Here is a 24326-nt window from a genome sequence, read left to right on the forward strand (position 1 = left end):
CATCTCAAGCACCGCTCCGCTGGGCCCCGCCGTCTCAAGCACCGCTCCGCTGGGCCCTTCCTGTCAAGCACCGCTCCGGGGGGCCCTTCATCTCAAGCACCGCTCCGCTGGGCCCTTCATTTCAAGCACCGCTCCGCTGAGCCCTTCCTGTCAAGCACCGCTCCGCTGGGCCCCGCCGTCTCAAGCACTGCTCCACTGGGCCCTTTCTGTCAAGCACCGCTCCGCTGGGCCCCGCCGTCTCTAGCACCGCTCCGCTGGGCCCTTCCTGTCAAGCACCACTCTGCTGGGCCCTTCATCTCAAGCACCGCTCCGCTGGGCCCTTCCTGTCAAGCACCGCTCCGCTGGGCCCTTCATCTCAAGCACTGCTCGGCTGGGCCCCGCCGTCTCAAGCACCGCTCCGCTGGGCCCTTCCTGTCAAGCACCGCTCTGCTGGGCCCTTCATCTCAAGCACCGCTCCGCTGGGCCCTTCCTGTCAAGCACCGCTCCGCTGGGCCCTGCCGTCTCAAGCACCGCTCCGCTGGGCCCTGCCGTCTCAAGCACCGCTCCGCTGGGCCCTTCCTGTCAAGCACCGCTCCGCTGGGCTCTTTCTGTCAAGCACCGCTCCGCTGGGCCCCGCCGTCTCAAGCACCGCTCCGCTGGGCCCTTTCTGTCAAGCACCGCTCCGCTGGGCCCCGCCGTCTCAAGCACCGCTGGCCCATTGACAGTGCCGGTTCTGTGTCGAGCTACTGTTCACGCTGCACTCGGGCCACCCTGCCTCCTCCATTGCCTGTGGAGACTGTTATCCACTTGATAGACTGTGGCTTTGCACTCCCCAGGATGTAACAGTGGGCAAGCCACCCACTGTAGAGACTTGAGAGACTGAGGCTTTGCACTCCCCAGGATTGAACAGTGGGCAAGCCACCCACTGTAGAGACTTGATAGACTGTGGCTTTGCACTCCCCAGGATATGGCAGTGGGCAAGCCAACCACTGTAGAGACTTGAGACACTGTGGCTTTGCACTCCCCAGGATGGCACAGCGGGCATGGTGGCCCCTTCGTGGATCTGGCGTCGTGGACTCATGTCGCTGTGGTGCCCCCCCTTCCCCCTGAGGTGCCTGTAGTTTTATCATCTGATGCCCCTGCAGTGTTCTCTCCAACGGACTCAGGTCTCCTGTGTGGGCTTTGCCCATTTGTTGATACACTTTGGCCCACGGACAGTTGAAATTTCAGTGACTGGCCAGGACTTATTGCCTCTATTTATCAGTTACGCAATGTTTTCAATTGTTTTTTTTATTAATTTTCCTGTTTTACCATGACTTCAATGAACTTATTTTATACATATATTTAGTTTCTCACTTTAATTATATCTTTTCATTATTCCGGGGGGGTTGGGTGGTGTCACTTTGACTTGGTGCTCTGCATTGGTGTGTAGATAGTTGGGGGGTGGGTGTATTGCGCATGTGTGTGTCCGTAACCCTTCCTCCTCCCCCCTCCCCTGTGTCGTAGGTGCGGTACTCACCGTTGTCGTCTGCGCCGGAGTTCGTACTCGTGGTAGATGAGCAGGTAGACGAGTGCAGGTAGGATGTTTAATTCGGGTTCCATGCTGTCCTCCGTCCTCGTGGGGTGTATAGAGGTGAGCGTTTTCCCGTTCGTAGTCTGTTTCCGCCGTGTTTTTATCGGCGGTGCTCCCGCCCCAGAAAAGGTGGCGGATTGGTGAGTTGTGATAGGGTGGGCGGTACATTGTCTGCCGCCTGCCTGTTGGCGGTGACCGCCGCGCTGTTTGTTTGTCCCGCTGTGGCGGTCGGAGTGTTAAAGTGGCGGTCTGTGTTGGCGGTTCCCGCCAGGGTCAGAATTCATTTTTTTTTACTGCCTGCCTGTTGGCGGGTTGGCTGCCGCTTTATCACCGACCGCCAGGGTTGGAATGACCCCCATAATGTCAATACCCAAGGATAGATGATGGTGTCTAAGTTAACACACATGACATTTGTACATGGCTTAATACACATCAAACCCTCTCAGATACAACACTGCATGTACACATGTGACATACATGGTGACACATACTGGTTGCATCAGGGTCTTCAAAAGTGGAAACCTCGCCAGTGGTTAAGTGTGGAGGTCTACCTGCGAGACAGGACAGGAAAACATAGCTTTGCAATTAGTGAACGAAGATTAGCATAGACAACTGTTACACATTGCACTTGGTTAGCTGAGTGACCTAGTCAACTTAGTGTTAGAAATGAGACACTGCCACCTAGAACATGTCAGTCAGACAGACATAGGTAGCATTCAAAAACATATTTAGCACTGTGACTCACCCATACACATATGTCTCAGATTCATATGGCACACTTACTGGGGCACAGGAAACTGTTAATTGTCAGAAGCTTAGGGGCAGATGATAGGGAAGTGGTGCTGAACCCAGTGCAGCAACACTTTCTTGAGCCCCTTAACACCCCCTACCACCACCGTGTGTGCACCGCGTCTAAGATATGGTGCACCAAGGAACAGGGTAGGGAGCAATCGTATCATAATTTTTGACGATATTGATGTACTGTTCAGGGTTAGTACCAAGATTTTTGCCCAACCTTTTGATGCCTGGGCTAAGCAGGAGTAGAAAATGCCAGAATGATTTACACAAAGAAATCTCTTAGTTTTCTATGTTCCTTTGAATTTCTGCCCCCTCCCCAATGGAGGAATGGCCCCTTTTCATATATCATGCATGGCATAGGCATAATGTTGCCCATAGGCTGACAAAGTGGTGCAATGTGTGCATTGTGCAACTTTATCACCCTTTCCACTACAGTATACCTGAGCCTGCCATAATGTATGTAAACTGGGCATTTTCCCATTAAGGGGGGGGGGGGTGGTGAAGTAATGACACAATGTAATCTAAAGGAATATTTTGCGTCGTTTTGTTCTACACATTTTTATGCCTGCTCAGAGTAGGCGTTAAAAAGGGGTACACCCTTATATTTTGATGGCCACATTGTACTGGTCAGGGCAAGCTCTAAGTTTAGGCCAATAACCCTAAACAGTACATCAATAGTGTCAAAAATTAAGATGCAAACCTGCGCCATGGTGTGCTGAATTTAGATACAGCGCACACATGGTGACAATAGGGGGATGCTAAGGGGAGCAAGGAAAGTGGTGCTGCAGTGGGTGCAGCGCCACTTTCCTTAAATCTGCCCCTTGCTGTCCTTACCTTTCTCATGACATGCAGCAGTTATCCTTAAGCCCTACTGTCATGCATATGCAAAGGAGGATGTTGCTATGGGCTTACTTACCAACAGGCCCGCCAACCTGCACTACCAGGTGATCCAGTAGATCCCCTTCACAGGCAATGAGGTCTGCCCACATGTTCTTGATCTGGTGGTCTGTGCACTCAACCTTGAAGATCCTGTGCAGCTGGAACAGCACCTTCCCCCAGCTCAGCTTCTTGGCCTCAGTAGGGTAGCCCATGATGACATGGCCAACCATTTTCACCATGTTGGGGATGCAGTGGCACACTAACCATATGAACCACCGCATTTCATCTGGACTCATGCGCTGTGCCCTTCCCTTGCCGGACAGCCTGCTGTTTCCCTCCACAGTAAACAATAAATACACAAACAATATATATTAACCCCACCTAACCTCAAATACCCCAACTACACTACTCTAAGAACACCCAACAACAAATACAATAACAGGACAATAACACTACACAAAACTAACAAATATAGGATTTAACAGTTTGAAGACACAGCACAAAACTCTCAGAAACCACCACTCCTCAACCAACAGCAGCTCCACACAACCTCTCACAACCACAGACAAAAAGACTGTAAAGTAAAAGTGAAAGTAAATTTACTTTACCATGTGTGCAGCAAGGAAGTCCTGTTACATCACTTCCTTGATGTATGTGTCATGTTTTCTGATATGAGTCTTTTTTTTTAATCCATGGCAGCCATGTGTGGATTTTTTCCATGTAGGCTGAGAAGGCCTTTCGACTTGCAATTGATGTGCAGGGGCTAGGCATCATTTTTGGCTTGTGCGATGTTTGAAGGACGATGGTATGCGTCAAAATTTTTGATGCATACCAGACATGCATGGATTTTGGAGGGAAGGCTGAGACATCAAGACAGTTCAGCTGCCAGACTTCATTTTAGTGATTTGCGATGTATGGAGATGTACCATATGTGTCAATTGTTTTGACGCATAACAACCATGTGTGGATTTTGGTGGAAAGGCTGACAGTGCACCCACATTCAAACTACTTGTCACAGGGGCTATGCATCTATGTAGTTTGTATGGTATGGCTACATGTGTGTGCATGTGCATTTAATTGTGTACCAGTAACATAGGAATGTGGTACCATATGTTTGTATGTGTGATGCATGCGAGGACTGATACTGTTTGCAAATGTGCCTGTGTATTAAGACTCTTTGCCACATACATGTTTACACAAGTGTACTGAGTGTATGTGTGATGCTACTCATGCTGTGGGTCTACCACATTGTCATGTCAGAATTAAGACTCTACGTTACACGACACAACATAAGATGGAAAGGGCAATGTGCAATATATGTTCAGGCATATCATTCCCTTAAAAATTATTTAGCAAAGGATGCTGTTGACTCAGGCTGGGATGAGATCCTGTAACCCATTTCAATGTGAGTGTAAGTATGTGAAAACGCTGATGTGTTGTTAGGAGCAGACTTAATGATACAAAGCAACACATGTAACATATGGTTCCCTATGCATGTGAAATGTTGGAGATGGTGTGCTGACATGTCTTATTGTAGATGTATATGTGACATGTTTTGCGAATACATGTATTGTGTCTTATAAGTACTGCATGATACAGTGGTGTGTTTAGGGATTGGACACATACCAAATCCAGATGTCTTATATGTAGGCCATTGCTCCAAAGCTGTGTACTCTTATCTGTGTAAAACATGTTTCACAATGTGGGGACATTTGTACTGGTCATGATAAGCTGTAAGCTATTTTGTGACACATACACATTTTATCATGTAAATTGTTCTAATTTGTTCATCTGCAAATTGACAGTACCAAGCCTGGTCCACCTTGCTGGGGCACGTGTGGAAACTATTAGGTATCATGTGTTGACACCATAAATTTTCAATGTTCAATGACACAAACTTTGATGGTATTGACACACTGATGAAATGGAATACAATCTGTATGCAGGGGTGCCCTCATGCAGTGATGGCACCCTAGTCATCAGTGCTCCTGCAACACTTTGAATGGCCACACAGGGCCATTGTTGCATGTATGAATACCGGTTGACTGTGGTCCCCTCTGCTCAGTTCACTGTGCATAATCAGCAGGCCCCTGACTATATCAAGGGTCAATGTAGCCCACTCAGGAGTTTGAGGGGGCATTGGGTGGTGATCTGCCATCCTCATGATGGATCATCAGCACTATGATGCATAGTACCCGGCAGACATACACCTGCACATTTGTGATCCCATGGGCAAGTATGTGTTGTTATCTTTGAGATTCTTGATGTCAGGCTTTCCCTATCATATACTTTGTGGCAAAATTCCTTGCATAATCACATTTCCCAAAGTAGTGGGCAAACATTTGGGCTATGGTTTGTCCAATACTAGCAAGTTCCCCTGACTTCTTCTGAATCAGAGGAACCCACATATCCTCTGCTTCCTACCTGTCCAGCCAGGTCAAAATTGTTCCTGTCTTGTGCCCCCTCACATTGATGTTGTGCTGTGTTGCCCTATGGTGCATATTAGCTGCTTTCTGTGCCACTTCTCAGGATCCATTTTGCTTCAGGGCCAGAATGTGGGCTCCCTCTGATCCCTCATCATCAGGTAACCCGGCCTCAAGGGACATAAATACATGTTCAAGAGCCTTCAATTTGTCCCTTTTTAGTTTTTTCCCTTATGCCATCATGGTGAGACCCACCCCTTGACTACTGTCTCAGCCCTCAATGTGAATGGAGACTTGAAGTTCTGTTTCCCTGAAAATAATGGTCTTTTGTGACTAACATTCATTCTCTAATTTTTGGCTTTTTATGGTACCAAGGGCTCAATATGATGAGGCTAGTGTCTGGCCTCTCGTCCCGACCATATACCAGCCACAGGGGAGAATAGTCAGAAATGCCCCTGATCAAGTAGTGGCCTCCCTGACTTTTAACAGCTGGGGAGTCGGCATGAGAAAGTGATTAGTTCAGGAGAGACTATGATGCACCCCCAAGTACAAGGGCAAAGAGCTGATTGCTGGGTTAAGGGGACATCATACATCTGCCAGTCCCTGGGCAGTGAGAAAATCTGCTAATAGTCATCTGACTGAGTCCAGGGTCCTGGGGGGATGTCGGTAAATGCTATCACTCAGAACTGCATTGAGGTCACCTCACATGATCACTTCCTCATCTATAAATCTGTGTAGCAGAGTGGTCAGGGCTGGTGGTACCAAGTCGTGAAGTCATATTGTGATATCTACTGAAGGTATGTTTAATATACCGCCACTCCCTGGTCCCAAAGAGCACCACATAGTGACCCAGCAGATCTGCCATATTTGCCAAATGACCAGGGGCAGGGTTATCCTCACAAAGATTACTACTCCTCTAGAGAACGTGGTATGGCCCACATTAGCAGCCTTTTTATTACCCCAGTGGTCAAGGGCATGACACCTATTTCCTAGGAGGTGAGTCTCTTGTATGAGAACCATATCAGGGGAGTCTGGTTTCATGTACTGGAGCACCACACCCAGTTTGACTTTGTTGCCTAGGCCATTGACATTCCAGGACTGTATCCTTAGGGTTGACATACTAATTTTGGACATCCCACTGTATGCTTAATGGACCACACCCTGGGGTTGCCGGGCCAAAGCTGGTTGGGGCTCAGACTGTGAGAGTGAATAGCCTGTGTGCCTCAGACATGTTGACTGGCCGTGTGAATCTTGCCTGAACATTAACTACAAAAACTATCAGAAAACCCCACTTTAATCATCACTCCCACCTCCCTGCTACACTGGGCTGTAGATTCAAAACTGCCCTCCTCCCCAAATGCGCATAGCACCTGTTGCCCCAACCAAAGATTCTGCTAACTAGGAGGCATCACTTCTGCCTTCTGGCCCCCACCCAGCCCCTTACTGGAATGTATTGGCCAAGTTGGTGTCTCATAACCTCTGTCTCAACCTTGCCCCGAATCACCGATTTAGGACCATCGGGGCTGCTCCCAGCCCACTCACAAGACGCTCCAGATGCATCTCCAGTGCTACATTTACAATCCCACAAGCCCCTTTTGTCTCTCCATAGGCCCCAAGATCTGTTTGGATGATCAGGAGGATACCCCAGGCTAGGCGTCATTTGTTTTGACCCGCACCTCCATTTCAAGTGTTTCACAATTCTTCTTTTCCATGCCGCCTCCCCGATGCCTCTTAGGGCGGTCGCAGTGTCTTGACCCTTCTGCTACCTGAAATTCAATCCAGCCAGTCACAACCAGCTTCTAGGCTTGATACAAAAGTGAGTTTTACATGCTGCAACTAATCAAAGCTGTGCCAGGGAAGGCATTGTATACTTGTGGTCCCGTTCCCTCAAAGATTTCTTCACCTACAGGAAACTGCTGCGCAGCCTCTAGACCCAAAGACTGAAATTGGGGAAGAAGGTAATCCAACCTTTACCTATATGCAATGGAGGAGCACTGCAAGCTGCTTGGAGCTTCACGTCCCATTATCAGCTGCTTCTGAGTCTTGCTAGGATGGGACAAGCGTTTGTCCCAGGCTTTCATGGTGCACCTGTGATACGATGGTGATAGAAATGGGGTCTTTGGTTGGCAGTCATGTTACCCCGCTGTCTAAGCAAGGACCCTCACTCTAGTCAGGGCAAAGGAGAAACAAACCTGGTTAACCCCCACTCACCACCTTGGTAGCTTGGCATGAGCAGGCATGCATAACTCAGAAGCAATATGTAAATTATGTGTACCAACATACATGGTAATACAGTGAAAACACTACAAAATGGACACCACACCAGTTTAGAAAAATATGTATTATTTATCTAAATCAAACAAAACCAAAACGACAAAAATGAAACATTCACAAGTTAAAATATGAATGTTCAAAAGAATAAGAGTCTTACTCCATGGAAAACAATGTAAATGAAGATTTTGCACAAAGTACCTTGTCAGCTAAAAAATAAAGCTGCACGGGCGAGCGTGTGTCGGAAAAGGCAGCAATGCATTGATTCCTTCCTTGCAAGGGAGGCCGTTTGTCATTTCTTCTCCGGTCGGGTTGGCAGTGTGTGATTTTTTTTCCCTCGCAAGAGAGCGATGCATTGACTTCCGGATGGGGCACCTTGAATCCACACAGAGTCGGGATGTCTTTGATACCCAGGGACTATGCGTGGAAAATCAGCCACACGATGTTAGAAAACCGTACTGCGTGGTGTTTGCATCATTATCAGCAGCTGCAAGCGGGTGTTGCGCATCGTTTCTCCAGCTGCGATGTGTCAATCTGCCAGCTGTGATGCAGGTGGGGCATTGATTTCAGCTGCAAAGTAGACAGCGTGTCATTTAAAAGCTGCGTTGCAGATGGTGCATCAAAAATGTCCCCGCACAGCACTGGGTGCGTAGATTTTCAGCTTTTGTTCTGCTAACTTCACCTTTCAAGGGCCCAGGGACCGGATGCGGTACCACTTGGCAGGGCAGAAGTCTAAGCAGAGAGTTCAGGTGTAGCAGAGGAAGTCTTTGATGGCCCTGAGACTTCAAACCAGGAGGCACGCTCAGTTCAAGCCCTTGGAGATTCTTCTCAAGCAGGAATGCACAACAAAGTCCAGTCTTTGTCATCTTTCACAGGCAGAGGCAGCATCTGCAGGATAGCTCAACAAATCACAGTCACAGTCAGGGGCAGCTGGGTTCTCCTCAGCTTTTCATCTCTTCTCCTTGGCAGAGGTTCCTCTTGAATCCAAACGGGATCCTGAAGAAATTAAATTTTCAAGGCTTTTGGGTCCAATACTTATACCCTTTCTGCCTTTGAAGTGGGTAAACTTCAAAGGGAAGTCTCTCTTGTTTGCAAGATCCTCCCTTGCCCAGGCCAGGCCCCAGACACACAATGGAGACTGCATTGTGGGAGGGCAAGCACAGCCCATTCAGGTGTAAGTGACCACTCCACCCTCCACTCAAGCTCAGATGGCTCATCAGGATATGCAGGCTACACCCCAGCTCCCTTTGTCTCACCTTCTAGAGGGGATTCACAAAGAGTCCAACTGTCAAACTGACCCAGGCAGGAAATCCACAAACAGGCAGAGTCACAGAATGGTTTTGGCAAGAAAATACCTACATTGTAAAAGTAACATTTTAAAATTAACAATCTAAAAACCAACTTCACTAAAATATGTATTTTTAAATTGTGTGTTCAGAGACCCAAAACTTTAATTTCTATCTGCTCTCAAACAGAATCTGCACTTTAATAGTATTTAAAGGCAGCCACATGTTAATTTATGAGAGACATAGGCCTTGCAACAGTGAAAAATGAAGTTAGCAGTATTTCACTGTTGGGACATGTAAAACAACACAAGTACATGTCCCATCTTTAACATACACTGCAACCTGCCCATGGGGCTACCTAGGGCCTACCTTAGGGGTGCCTTACATGTATAAAAAAGGGAAGGTTTATGCCTGGCAAGTGGGTACACTTGCCAAGTCGATTTGGCAGTTTAGAACTGTACCTACTGAAATTGCAGTGGCAGGTCTGAGCCATGGTTACAGGGCTATCTATGTGGGTGCCACAACCAGTGCTGTAGGCCCACTAGTATCATTTGATTTACAGTGCACTTTACTAGGGACCTACTAGTAAATCAAATATGCCAATCATAGAAAAGACAATTACACATACATTTTACACAGGAGCACCCAGAATATCAAAAACAGCAAGAACAGAGTCCAGCACACATCTACAACCTGAGAAGCAGAGGCAAAAAGTTAGGGTACACCACACCAAGGATGCCAAGTCTAACAGATGGGCTCCCTCCATCTAAAAGAATTTTGAAAGTCCACATGTTTGCAGCTGTTTCAAGATGTGATCGTCCACAAACAGGTCCATGGCTGGACTCTTGGTATTTAGAGGTACCACTGGTCTCCATATGCTGTTTAGGAAGGACTAGCCCTCCAAGTCTTCCAACTTCTCTCACAACTGTTCTACTGTAGCTTCACATAATTTGTAATACATGGCCACATGCTCATATTTGCATTCCACAACCTATGTAACATTCCCAAAAAGTGGATTTTGGTACTGTGATTCCTCATGTCAGTTATGAGTAGAGGGAATAACACAATCATGCTTTCTATGTCATTCTTCACAGATACAATTTGCCAAGGGTCTGTGATGTGTTAGTACATTGCTTGACTTACATGCACATTCCTAGATGATTGAGTATGATTCACCTAGATATTTATGTGTATTGGTCCATGTATGTCACTCTCTTGCTAATATATGTGAGTGGCACTGAGAAGTATGTAATCAGTACTCACGTGTGATATTGTGATTCAGACTTAGCTAGGTCACCTAGCAGACACAAACCTACCATTGTAGGTACTTGCTAGCCTTTTCCTACCTAGCCCATACATCTATACAGCATTCTCCATGTATATTTCCAGGTTTGCTACAGGCATGTGTCAAGCCAGCACACTTGTGTGATATGTGTGTGACAAGGTAAACTGTTCTAGCTACAGACAATACCTATATTCCACCAGCAAATCCATGTGGTAGTGAATTTTTTAAAGACGTTTTTTGTACCTGGCCATGGGGCAGATTAAAGTAAAGTGGTGCAGCAACCAGTGCAAGGACACTTTTCTCTTCCTTAGAAGTCCCTTTCCTCCACCCTGTACTCCGTATTTTAAAGACAGCGCACAATGCCAAAGGTTGTGGGGCAAAAGCGTGCAAGGTATTTGATGCAACTAATGTACTGTTCAGTGTCAGAGCTAACATTTTAACCCTAACCCTGAAAAGTACTTAGTGTCCCATTGGTACTAAAGGTGTGCTCCCTTTAAGCAGCTGCTCTGAGCAGGTGTTAAAAGTAAGAGAAATATATATATAAAGTTTGTTTTTTGATAGATTACACTGCATCATTCCCCCCCCCCAGCTGTACACCCCACTTGCGTACTTAGTCCCAGATTTATATTTGCTTTGCTCTGAATGAGAGTCATTTTTTACACTAATTTAGCGCAAACTGAACTCCATATTTATATTTTGGTGCTGGACAAGTCTAGCGCCAAAATATTGGAGTTAAAGACATTTTTTGGATGTGTCAACCTACCTTGCATCAATGGGATGCAAGGTCGGCGTTTCCATCCAAAAAATGACTCTAAGGCCCTAGCGCCCTATTTATCCTCTCATGCAAAAATGGTGCACGGGAGGTAGGTGAGCCTAAATAATGGCACTAAGCCTGCTTGGTGCCTTTATTTAATGCCTAGGTCAAGCCAGGCGTTAGGGGACCTGTGGACCCATTACCATGGTGCCCTCCCCAAGCCCCAGGAACACCCGCACCCACACCAGAGGGACACCATGGGATGGGGGACCCCATCCCAGGTAAGTATAGGTAAGTAGAGGTAAGCATTTTAATTTATTTTTTAAAGCACCATTGGGTGCCCTGAAACGGGCCCCCTACATGGCACTGGGTGCAATGGCCATGCCTAGGGGACCATTGTCCCCTGTGCTGGTCATTGGGGTGGTAGGCATGACTCCTGTCTGTTATAAGACGGGAGTCATGTGTATGGATGGTTTTTGCATCAAGAAATGACGTTAGGCTGGTTCGAGCCATCTTTTTTACTCAAATCAGCCTAACAAAATTTTTGGTGCAAAACTCCCTTCTCCCATAGCACCACCCCCACCCAGCTAACATAATTTTCCATGACGTTAGCCTTTGCGCCGGATTGCGCCATTCCATAAATTTTGCACCCAGCTGGTGTCCTTGAATGGCGCAAGCCGGCGTTATACTTTTTGACGCAAAACTGTGTTTGCGCAGTTTTGTGTCAAAAAGTATAAATCTGGGCTTTAATGCCTGAAGCAGGCAGTTTGTGGTACAAGGTGTTACAAAGTGGCACAATGCAAGATTTGCATCTGTATGAGTTTCTGCTGCTTAGATTTTTGCATTGTTGGGCCACATTAGCGTAAGATTTTTGATGGTAATGTTGAACAAGGATGCATTAAGCCCTCTTAAATCAGGGCCTATGTTCCAAAGTTGTTTACAACTGTTGTGGTGTAGTCATGCTATCTGAGATTGAGCAAGTTACATTTGGTGTGTAACGGTATAAAAGAGTATGCCATGTACATTCTGAGTTTAACTGTTTTTATTGAATTATTTACATGGTGATTCTTGGAGTACAGTTCTACGTGAAGACATTTCCCTCAATTAGTTCTCTTCTGCGTACTCCAGAAGCACTGTTTTATTGTTCCCCCTCCTCCAGTTGTACACCCTTGTTGTCATCCTCCTCATTGGGGACATCTACTTGTTCATCCCAGGGGACAGGTGTGTGTGGACAAATGTAAAGCAAAATGGCACACACATGCATTATTTTGAAGACAAGGGGTGGTGCCCTCCTGTTAAGATATAAGCACGTGAACCTTGATTTAAGGAGGCCAAATGTCCACTCCAGTACATTTGTGGTCCTTATGTAGGCTTCATTCAAGGGCCACTCTGCATTTGTTGTAGGATTTCCAAAAGGTGTCATGACCCATATCTGGATGCTGTAACCTTGGTCAGCTGTAAAGGAATGTGGGAAAATGTGTTAATCATGCACATTAGTTAATTGCTAGGTGCCATGCCCGTATTTGTTTTGAGTGGATCGGTGATTCAGACTTACATCTGGTATTGTGTGTGTTCCTGTTTGGATGGATGGTTACATTTGTCTGTGGTGAGGCACTTTCCGATCATGGATTGTGTCTTAGGAACACAATTATTGTAATTGGAATTTTTGTCTGACAGTTCGTTAATGCCAAATATGTGTAGTGTTCTCTATATTTGAGACAGGACCCCAAAGCTACAAGACCCTAGCACCTCCTTGCACCACATTAGCTTCATTTTTGTGGACACTATTGTGGGCCAACTAGACAAAAAATCACAGCACCATGTTTACAAAGTGCCACTACTCATGCAGTGCAATACTTAAACTGACTCTTTGCGACACATTATGCCTGTGCAAAGCATTATGTATGCAAGGGGTGTATTCCCACATTGGACAAAAGCAAGAATGGTGAAAAGAATCTAAGAGGTTCCAAAGAGTAATTTTTATCTGGTACTCTTGATGCCTGCACAGAGCAGGCATATGTATGGGGCACATCATTGCTTTAAATGTGCCCCTATGTAGTGTGCACAATTTGAACCATATATTTGGCAAAAATCCTACACAGTTCATCATGTTAACACTTTGCACCCACTCTGTGCCATGGTGCACCATAAATTGAATTTGGCACACACATTTTGGGGGAAGAGAGGTGCTAAGGAGCGCAAGTAAAGTAGCACTGCTATAGATGTTGTCCAAATTTTCTGACACATGACTCTTAGGCCCATTTTTATAGTTTTTTGTGCTGCATTTGTGGCATTTTGTGATGCAAAAGTGGTGTAAACGTAGAAAATACAATTATATTTTGTACGTTTGTGCTGCTTTTGTGTCAAAAGAAGACACAAATGTGGCACAAAAAATATATAAATATGGGACTTAATGCCTTCACTTTAGACATGCAGAAGAGTGATGTAGTACACATGTGTACCTATTTTGCGTGTTATGTGCCATGTAACAGATGTAGGGCCATGTGTGTTGCATGTGAATCCCACTCCTTTGCCCTTGAAATACCTCCCTTTCACAAAGTTCTTTTGTTGGTAATTGATGGATGGCATACATATGTGCATGAGGCTCAAATACCCAATGTGGAACAGTTTTATGGGATGGACTGTGATGTATGCATACTTTTTCAGACATCTCTGGGACAGGACAGGGTATGCTCTGCTTTTCAGCACCGCCCTGCATCAGGAGTCCAGCCCTGCTAAGTTCCATGTATCCTCAGTCATATGTATTTCTGGCATCTCTCTTTACAGTCAGTAATACATCTGCTGCAGTCCATTTCTGGTAGCCTTGATTCAAGGTATGGAGATGTGGGATTTACAGGTATGTTTGTTGGTGTGCTGTGAGGTGTCTATTCCTGAACATAATCTTTCATTGATGGTGATGTTGTAGTTCAATGTGTGCTGCACTATGCACCACACAAGGGTAAGTTGTACGCAATGAGTACATCTATTATATTTTGCTGATATGTAGATGGTGATGGGGCCACTCGGGTGGCAATAGATATCAGTGCTGCCTGAGATTTCTACAGCATAATAAATGTGAGGCACTGCCAAATGTGAGTTGTTTGACATTTGAATGGCTAATGCAATTCACAAAGCTGAGCGATTCTTTGGTAAGCATTATGTGTGAAGGATCTGTGTTTTGTTGTGACTATGTGGGCACATGTAGTTGTTTGGGTCCAGCTTTTGTTTTCATAGGGGACATTGCTCCACCTGTCCATCCAGGAATGTGTGAGTTAGGTGGTGCCAGGGACTTGTAGATATGGGCGTATGTGAGGGTGATATGCATTGCATGCAGTGTAATGCTGCATGTGGCATATGTGTTATGGTCTTTACATCTATGTTTTCCTGTCCATGTACGTTTGGTGTTGTGTTTGTATTGTTTGTACTATTGTTAGGGGTATTGTGTGTGTTATGATTTATATGGTATCTTACCTACAAGTAGGCCATTGCCATATTGTCCAACCTGGCATTGTTGGTTTATAGTGAAGTGCCTGGAGATTTGAGCATCATGGACGCATCTGGGATATTTTGCAAGCCTGTTTGTGATAATTCCATTGTAGTCCACGATGGCCTGCACATTGCTGGAATGGGAGTGGATATGTTTGTGGTTCCTGTAGAGGTGCTCGGTTGCTGCAGGAGGGACAAGTTGGACATGGGTGCAATCTACTGCACCCAGCACATGTGGGAAGCCAGCAATTTAGTGGAAACCTTGCTTGCTCTACGGATGCAGTTCCTGGGTGTTGGGGAACTGGATGTGGTGGGGTGTGAGTCTGATGATGGTGTCCAGGACCTTTGTAAGGAAGGCAGAGAGGGATGGTTGTGCCACAGTCATCTGGAATGAACCTGATGCCAGCAAGTGGAGGACAGCCAGGGGTTTGGTCATGGGTGGACTTGCTGTGTGACTTTGCACTCTTGCTGTGATGTCTGACGCAATGTGGTGGAGCAGGTGCACAATACACTTCTGCCTCAGACAGTAGCATCTGATACCTCTTCTTCCCTGAGGTCCAGGCTATTTGTATGGTGGTGAAAGATTCTCTCCCGCCTTCTATGCTGCATTTGTGGCTGCTGTGGTGGTGTTTGCAGTTGCTGTAGTGGTCCTGGTGGCACTTGACATTGTCGCTGTCGTCTTCTATGGGGTCCAAGCTGTAAGAGCAACAGTTCCATGGAGTCCAGTTGCTTTCCAATACTCCTTCTGTGTGTTTCCCTTATGTATTAGTGTGTGGGCCTTATTTTACAGCTGGTCTGACCAGGGGTTAAAAATGTGCTGCTAATCGGACTTAGCATCATTTTTTGGACCCGGTCCTTTGGGTGAGTCGTTTTTCTACCTAGTCTTAAATTTGACACTAGCGGCCTAGCATATTTTTTTAGGAGGGAATGCCTACCTTGCATATCATTGTTGTTAAGCAATACAAGGTGAGGTGGTACTCATAAAAAATCATGCTAAGTTGGACATTTTGATGATACACTGCTCTAGGGTCAAACTACCAATGTGCCAATTTTGCATTAAAAAAACGTCGCAAAGGCGGTGCTAACTTTTCTTAAATATGGGCCTATATGCTCACAACTGTTTGTAAACTATTCTCCTTGCTGTTTCTAATGCACTGCATCCACACTAAGACCAAAAGGTCCAGGGAGAGCACACCCTCCCACACAGTGCCACAAGGCAGCAGGCCAAACCAGGTGAGCCTATCTTTTCTGGTCTTATCCCAACACCCCCTTCCACTTATGGACAGTGTGTGATTTAAGGGTTGTTGTCCCATCTCCATAGGCTGCCCTCCAGGGGATAGAGGTTCAGCATCATCTCCGTGGTCAGAACCATGTGAGTGCATAACAAGCGGCGCATTTCTATCATAAATCTGATTTATCATTTCAGCGTGACTTAAAAACAGTGACAGATTGTTTAAGGATTTCATCACTTTGATAGGCACACACAGTAAAACAAATTTCTATTTTTTTAAATAATTAGTAGACCATCACACAAGGTGTTGTACCTTGTTGCATTTGCTGATTTAATTATAGTTACTTTTTAACATTACTTTGCTAATTGCATTTTTATTGTGCTTTTGCAAAAATATATTTTGGAACATGAATAGTGTATTATTTGCTGCTGCCTGATAAAGGTATTTAGCTGTCCTGTGGTCAGAATCCCTGTCAGTTGGTGCCTCAGCAAATTATTGCCCCTTTACCATGCAGTTCACATGATCCTGTCACTTCCGCAATCATCTTGAAGCACGCAAAGTGTAGAGTATAGCACTCTCTGAGGGCTAGTTTACAGAGAATAAACAAAGGTCTGTACTGTAGCCATGTGCCATGGAAGTAAGTATGAGCTCTATTTACAGATATTTCAGTGCTGATTAATTGATCCTGTCGGTAGAGCAGAGGCATATATTAGTAAATCTGCATTACAAGAGTAATTCACCCCTATTTAATACATGTCTCAGGCTGACCATTGCAGCCTGAATGCAGTATGAATGCCTGAATGCAGTATCACGCTGCCATATCGATTTGGCACTTAAAACCCATTGCCAAGCCTTAAACACTCCTTTTATTACTTATAAATCAGCTCTGAGGTAGGCCATATGTAGCCCATTGGGCAGGGTGCTATGTAATTAAAAGGCAGGACTTGTATTTTTTGCTACTGTGAGGCCTGCTCCCCACATAGGATAACATTTGGGATTCCTTATTGCTTTTACTAAGCTTTAATTGCTGATTGGGAAAGGTTAGATCTGTCATGTTTAGTACCTATGGAATTGTAATGATAAATCCACTGTAATGGTAAAGTCAGATTTATTGTTACAATTATATAAATGCCACTTTTAGGAAGTTGGTATTTTCCTGCTCTTGGCCTTGTGTGCATGCAGTCTGTCTCTAGTACATGTCTAGGGTGGGTGACAGCTGGGCTTTGTACAGTCCCTCAAGACAGCGACACACAAGCTTAGGTATGACTGATGGGCTATCTACATCCTGATGGTCGTCCAGGGCAGGAGGGGAGGGAGTAGCTGTCCACAGTCTCATACTTTCACTTGAATAGGCTATCTCTATACCCCACACAAAGCAATGCTTAGCTACTTGTATTGAGTCTGAAGCCAAGGCAGGAAGGGAGGACCTATGTGCTGCTGAAAGACTGACAGTCTCCTGGACTGCCGATCTAGAACAACTGCTTTCTTGCTGTGCTGACCTGCTGCCTCCTGCCTCCTTGCCTGGATGACAAGGACTAGACCCACATCACTGGAACCCAACACTCTGAGTGACTCCAAGGGCCAGCTGACTGGTCTTCTGTTTTGTGAAGTCTCAGGGACTCAAAAGACTTCCAACTCACCTGCTACAGCACCTGGACTCTGTCAACTATGGGTCTTGTTGTGCCAAGTGGTGCCAATCCAGCCCTGGTCCTTTGGAGGTAGATGCAAAGCACTACTCCAGTCAAAACTAAAACATCGATGCTAATGAGTCACTCAGAACCGACATATCTCCATCTATGCTGATACATCACCACAGCTGCAAGGATTGAGGACATTGTATCGCCAATGGTGCAGTGAATCACTTTTATTTTCAACACATGCCTGACTTTGCATGGCTCAGAGCTGAAGCATCACCTCCAACAAAAGGGTCAATGACAACACATTGCCTCATCTGCTCCTTGCATCTCACTCAATGCAACAAAGTACTTTGCAGTGGGCCAAGGCTGGCCCTTGCATCCCACATGCATTGAATCATGGTCAGGCTGAACTTTCAGATTTGACCAAGTCTAGCATGACCAGATAGGCCCAGTTGGTGCTCTATGCTTTGAAGCACTACACTTGTGTTTATTTTTTTAAAATTCATAACTCAAGCTCTACTGATTGGATGTTTGTTGTTTTAGTCTTGTTTAGTTCATTAAATTAAACTATTTTTTCTAACCAGGTGTGGTATCTGTTTGTGTGTACTTTCACTGTTTTACTGTTTGAAATGCTGCACAAATACTTAACACATTGCCTCTTGAGTCAAGCCTGTCTGTTCTGTGCCAAGCTACCATGGGGTGAGCACAGGTTAATTTAGTGTGTGTGTGTGTGACTTACATTGACTAGGGTTATGGTTCCTGCTTGGACAGGGAGAATACCTCTGCCAACCAGACCCCCAATTTCAAATTGTAACATAATTGTTTACATGGCCTATTCACATCCTACCTTCTCAGTAATTAGGTCTACGTAGGAGGGGCTTATTAATATTTAAAAAGAAGGTTGTGTTCTATAACAAGGGTCGAACATATATCTTAAAACTGCACAGCCATGCTACAAATGGTAGGCTGAAGTCATATTCATGCTGTCACTGTAGTGGTTGACAGAATGGATGCTGCAGTCCACCAATGACATTTACATTGCCTGACAACACTCCGTACCATAAACTAGAGACTTATGGTTAACCTACATACCCAATCAAGTGGAATACCAGTTTCATCAGATTGAAAAGGGAATACATGAACTTTTCCATTAGTTTACAAGGGTACAGTGCCCAGAGTTCTACTGCAAGCAATAAAAATCAAGGCTAACATCTGGGGGCATACATGAAAAGATGATAATTTCCAACAGTTCTGATTTACAGTTTGGTGAATAATCCATCTGTCAGAATGGTAATGTACTTTACAGCCACTATCCTGATGGACTACAAGTCATCATATTTAGAGATGCCTGCCAGCTGTGTGGTCATCTCTGCACATTGAAACAAACCACTGTTACTTCAGTTCCTTTCAACGTACAAAAGGTTTGGTGGACAATAGTCATCAGTTTCAACATCTAAAATGTTTCTGTTTTTAATAATCAAACTCTTAAAGCTGGAATTTGTTTAATCCTACACCAACCCCTTAATATCTTTCCTTTGAAAGCCTCTCTTCTACCAGGCTTGCAGAAGAAGTTTTCAATTGACAGAGACAATGGTAGCTCCATTGGCAAAAACATTAAGGTCTGCCTATCTCAAAAAAGGTGGACTTACTGAGGGTTTGGCAAAAGGTACTCCGTTGCCCTTGAGATAGAATACCCTGACTAGCAAAATCTTATTAGGGTCTTTATTTTTTCAAACTCAAAATATGCCAATTAGGGATTAGCCAATTTTACCAGAGGATCAGAGGACATAAACTGGGCACAAGACATCGGTATCCCAGTGCATAGAGTTAAAAAAAAAAAACAGCTGCATCATTTCACAAAAATGTGAGTAAGCCATTGAAAAAGATGCAGTTTCTCACATTATGGCATCTATACCACTAACTTTGGCGGAACTATTTTAATATTCTGTAAGGTCTTGTAATGTTACTCAAGGCATCAGCTCTTCTTGCCTCTGATGTGTCATTAGGGTAGTATTCTTTGTTGTATGCACCTAACAATGCTTTCACCAAAACTAAATTGAAATTATCCATGGCTGTAGCATATAACGTTGCATAATATTCATAAAAGACTTGACTTACATTGTGGCAGGTGTGGTTATAAGGTTATTTCCATCCTTGGAATGTATCCTAGAATATTTAGAGCTATGGTTTGGTGTGTTCGAGCAGCTATAACTGATCCTATTTTGCAGTTGTGTTCAGATCTCAAGTATGTAGAGCTTTGGATCCGCAAAGCCAAACCCCTAGTAAGTAATACCCTTCTCTGAGTTCCAGGTGCAAGTATAAACTGCCACACAAGCTGTACTTGTTCTCTTTTGTGCACCCTAATACGTAATTGGCGCCATTTTGAGGGACCATTTGTTTGCCTAGTACATATAATTTAGGTGGAAACTTTAATAGAAGCTTTCATGATATTCCAAACTATGCTGCATTTTGCTGTCCCCTGGTTAATATATCAAATTATTTGACAAAAATCCTAATGTCTTGAATCTGTTTTAGCTTCAATTAAAGTCGTAGTAAATGTTTATAGAATGTTATTGGCCTGTGTTCTATTGTATAGTTTGCTCGTGTATGAAGGATAGAGGTGCATGGTTGGACATCTAGTATGAATTTATGTCTTGTATCACATTATCATTTTGCTGACAAGGAAATAGTTGATTTAAGAATATTGAGGGTAGACAGTGGAAAAAAGGTAGATGCCCCTGCATGTGGAGTGTGCCTGGATTTCTCTAACTCCAAGGATCTAATAATATAGATTGTCCATTATTAGTTAGGCTGATTGTCTCACTCTGCTTATTGTAATGATTTAGTTACCCTGAAGGACAGAGATCAAGTGTTGTGGTACACATACTTTATTTGTTTTAAGAAAAAATGTGAAGAAACAATATCTATTTCCAGTTGTTTCTTCCATTTTTTGGATCTATAAGGATATATGTTGCACATTATTAAAGAGAATGCTTGGCTCACTTTGGTCATTTTAATGATTCAGGAAAATGCTAAGGACAAAAGATTTGGAGATGCCTTATGCATATATATTTTTTTTTTTAAATAAAAATGTACAGAAACAAATTTATATTTCCAGCTTCTTCTTATTTTTTGTTTTGTGGTACGTTTCCAATATATGTTTTTGGGTTGTATTTTGGGGGAACTCTTTGGATTTGAGATTTCTTTTCTTAAGGTGATTTATGTATATATGTATGCTACTATATGTAATTGATTTTCTGAACATTTATGCAATTTTGCAACTGTGTTTGTGAGTATTTAATGCAATATTGTATTTTACTTTGAATTTGGAGACATGTGGTTGCTCTGTTAATATTGGTTTATTAGGAAAACCCAGAATGCATGTTTGTGTTCCTCTAGCTGGCTTCTTGACCTATATGGGGTTCACAGAGTGCTAAATAATCTTCCCAGAAGGTCCTTGGTTGTCCGTACCCCTTATGATGTCATATTTGGGATACCTAGGAATGTCCCAGATCTTGATGACTCTGGTGCAGTGGCGGCAGAAACACCTTTTGACATTAAAAAAGTGTCCCTATTTTACAGGATACAACAATTCAGTGATGAAAATTCATCTGCCTATTCGGCCACCATGGGAATAAGTGCTTTGCCAACAACATCTACTGGCTGGATTCCTAAAGTTGTAAATTTAGTGCATGAAAAAATTGCTGTAAAGAAGGAGTTTGGCCCATCATTTTGAGCTCCGGTTTCAGCCCTGGGAAGACACAGTATTGGAATTATCATTTTACCTCCGCTGCCTGGTTCTAAAGAAAAGCTCTTTGTTTCAATTGACAACCTCAGATTATATCACATAGCTGATCCTGCACAGTAGACCAAGAGGATTCCTGGGTAGTTCCCTTGCCCCTCTAACTACCCAACTGGATGTCTCTCTTTAAGCACTCAACAATGCTTTAACTCGCAAAAATGTTCCCCAAGCTTGGAGAGGGCGGAGAATGAACTTTTGTTAATTCCTGTCTCTGCTTCATCAACAAGAAATGTCCAAGATGTAAAATTCAACACAAATGGATAGACCTATTATTATGAACCACTTACTTTGGGTACATCTACCAGTTCTACACCGGCTCCAGTTTTTGCACGGTTTCTCGTTACTTAGCTTACATTGATGTATTTTTCTTTAGATTCTTCAGCCTCAGCAACTGCACCTTTATCAAGAGCATGCAAGCTTTACACTTGGCTTAAAAACAATTGTTTGGTTCGTCCATAGTCCTATCTGTGGATACTATTGACATTGCTTGTCTTCCTGCTTTGAATTGGTTCTGTCATTGTTTTCTTTCTGCTGGTAAATGGTCAGTATCTTCCTGAATGCTCGGCTGTTGAACTGGTGAATGAGGTTTTAACACCTTAACTATCTTCCCATAAGTTCCTAAGAGACTTGTCCCTTGTGAACATTTCAGCTGTTCCCATTCCCGATACGGATGTTTGGGATAAAGTACAATATGAAATATTTGGCCCTACTGAGATCTTTCATATTCCATGTGTCTTCAAAATATCTATGAATTATGTTATTACACCGTGGTTTGTTTCTGATAACTGGGAAGTAAAAACAGTTGATTTTATGCTTACTGAGCTTGACTATTATACTCTATTTGAAAGTGAGAATGCTTATCAAACAACTTTGAATTATGAGGAAATGTTCTGTTATCATCATTATGGGCATTGCTTTCTGCACCAACTGGTACCCCGAGATTTATTTACAATTACACACAATGAGCAATGAGAACATTGTCCGACCCCACCATTAGGGAGTTCCAAAACGTGTTGACAAATTTGTATATTTTACTGGGCATAATGATACAAATGCTGATTTATACTATTTGAAATTACCTTCCTCTAAAGCGGGAACAATATTGCTAACCGACACCAAATTAATTTACTCAGATTCTTGTGTTTCCCAGCTGGCAGTTGAGGGCTATGAGTTTTGTAAAAATGCAAATGAGAGTGTTTGGGGAACACAAGATTGGCAAAGACAGGATAGGATAGCTTTATTTAGAGAATGCCTTATTCCTTTACAAATGATATTTTTAAATGACACCATTCAGCGAAAAGCTTGCCTTGGAAAAGCGAAAATAAAAGAGCTGAATGTGCCCAGTATTCCTACACCAGCAACATTTGATAATTGTAAGACACTTTTTAATGTCACTGAACAAAAGATCCATAGTTAGGTTTGGAATGGTACCTTTATTTCATCACTTTCACGCTCCGACGGTTGGTTATTGTGGCCAGTGGACACAAATTCTTGTCAAATACAATTGGTAAGCTTCACACTGGGTTTTAGAGTAAGCCGTCTGGACTCTCGTTATGTCAGAGCTCAACACTCAAATATCGTTACAGCATACAGTGTGGACAAACTGTACTAACAGTGGTTAAGCTCTTTCACATTAACAGCTGTAAAAGAATAACTTAGTGTCCTTTCAGAAAATGTTGACTTACAAGATTTATTACTAGTTCCTAGAAAGCCATGCTCAAAACAATTTTTTATGTGCCATATCTAATGAGATATGAAAGTTTTCACTAAAGGAAGCTTTCTCATGATTAAGGCATATTGATAAAGAAAACATGGAAAAGGCTCTAGCCGTTGTCCATAATGGTATGAACACATTGTCTGATCACTTTTACACACCAAATAACATCTTGTAATCTGCAATAGACATCATTCAAAATGACATATCCTTTTCACACCATGGACAGAGTCAGCTTAAGTCCATTATACAGTTTGGTTAGACGTTGTAGGTTCTCAAAAGTGGGCGAGTGCCCTGGCAGCATGTTAACTCCACTGAGTTACTTGCTGCATTTAATTTGACAAGATGGCATCAGATAATGGCTAAAAAAGAAGTGAGTTACATTATGCTCAATATATCGAAATGTTAGAAAAGTTGCCTTCCACTGTAGCGGAAATCATCTGCATTATGGTTAATACATGGGGGGATTAATCTCCCCATTTCAACCTTTCAACATTTCATTTCACCAGGTGTTTACAATATTTAGCTGTAAGCAGATTTGAGTGGTTGGGGGACAGTTCCATCCATGAAGTGTGCAAGCTGCTTTTTGATTATAAATGTTTGAACAGTGAGACAGAGGTCTTTCTTAGTGGAAGTAAATTCAAGACTGCTGTTAGTCATTCTTTGATTTGTAAACAGCTGTCCTTGCATGTCACTTGCAATGCGGCCATGGCAAATCTGGCATGCTGTCTGAAGAGTACTCCTGTTTCTTTGATTCGCCCGGTATTTCAGATACTTTTGAATGGAAGCTATGTGATGCTGAGTGATGAAGTTTGTTGCAGGGTCTGGAATCGCGTACATGATTTTTGTATCTCAAATTTGAATATTCCTTCAGCCATGTGTTATATCCCCAGGCACGAGAGATAAAAGAAGCAGAGAAGTCGCCGCACATTGCTACTTCAGATGCAAATTTTGGCAAGCTGAGCAGGCTAAAGGCCCAACTCCAAGTAGCAAGGTCATCTGCAGGGATACAGTCCCTAATAAATACCAAACTCCCCAAACACTTTTGACAATTGGTGAGCAGGATTTTTAATGAATGTAATAGTGCAGGGATTGTGCACTTTTTAAGGCTGTTGGTGCTGGATTCGTTAACACCTTCCAGATTGTATTTGGAGTTATACCTTTGGCCATCCACACACTTTTTTCAAGTGTCTTTGGTGAATTCCCA

Source organism: Pleurodeles waltl, chromosome 11 (assembly GCF_031143425.1).
Source record: "Pleurodeles waltl isolate 20211129_DDA chromosome 11, aPleWal1.hap1.20221129, whole genome shotgun sequence".
Taxonomy (NCBI): domain Eukaryota; kingdom Metazoa; phylum Chordata; class Amphibia; order Caudata; family Salamandridae; genus Pleurodeles; species Pleurodeles waltl.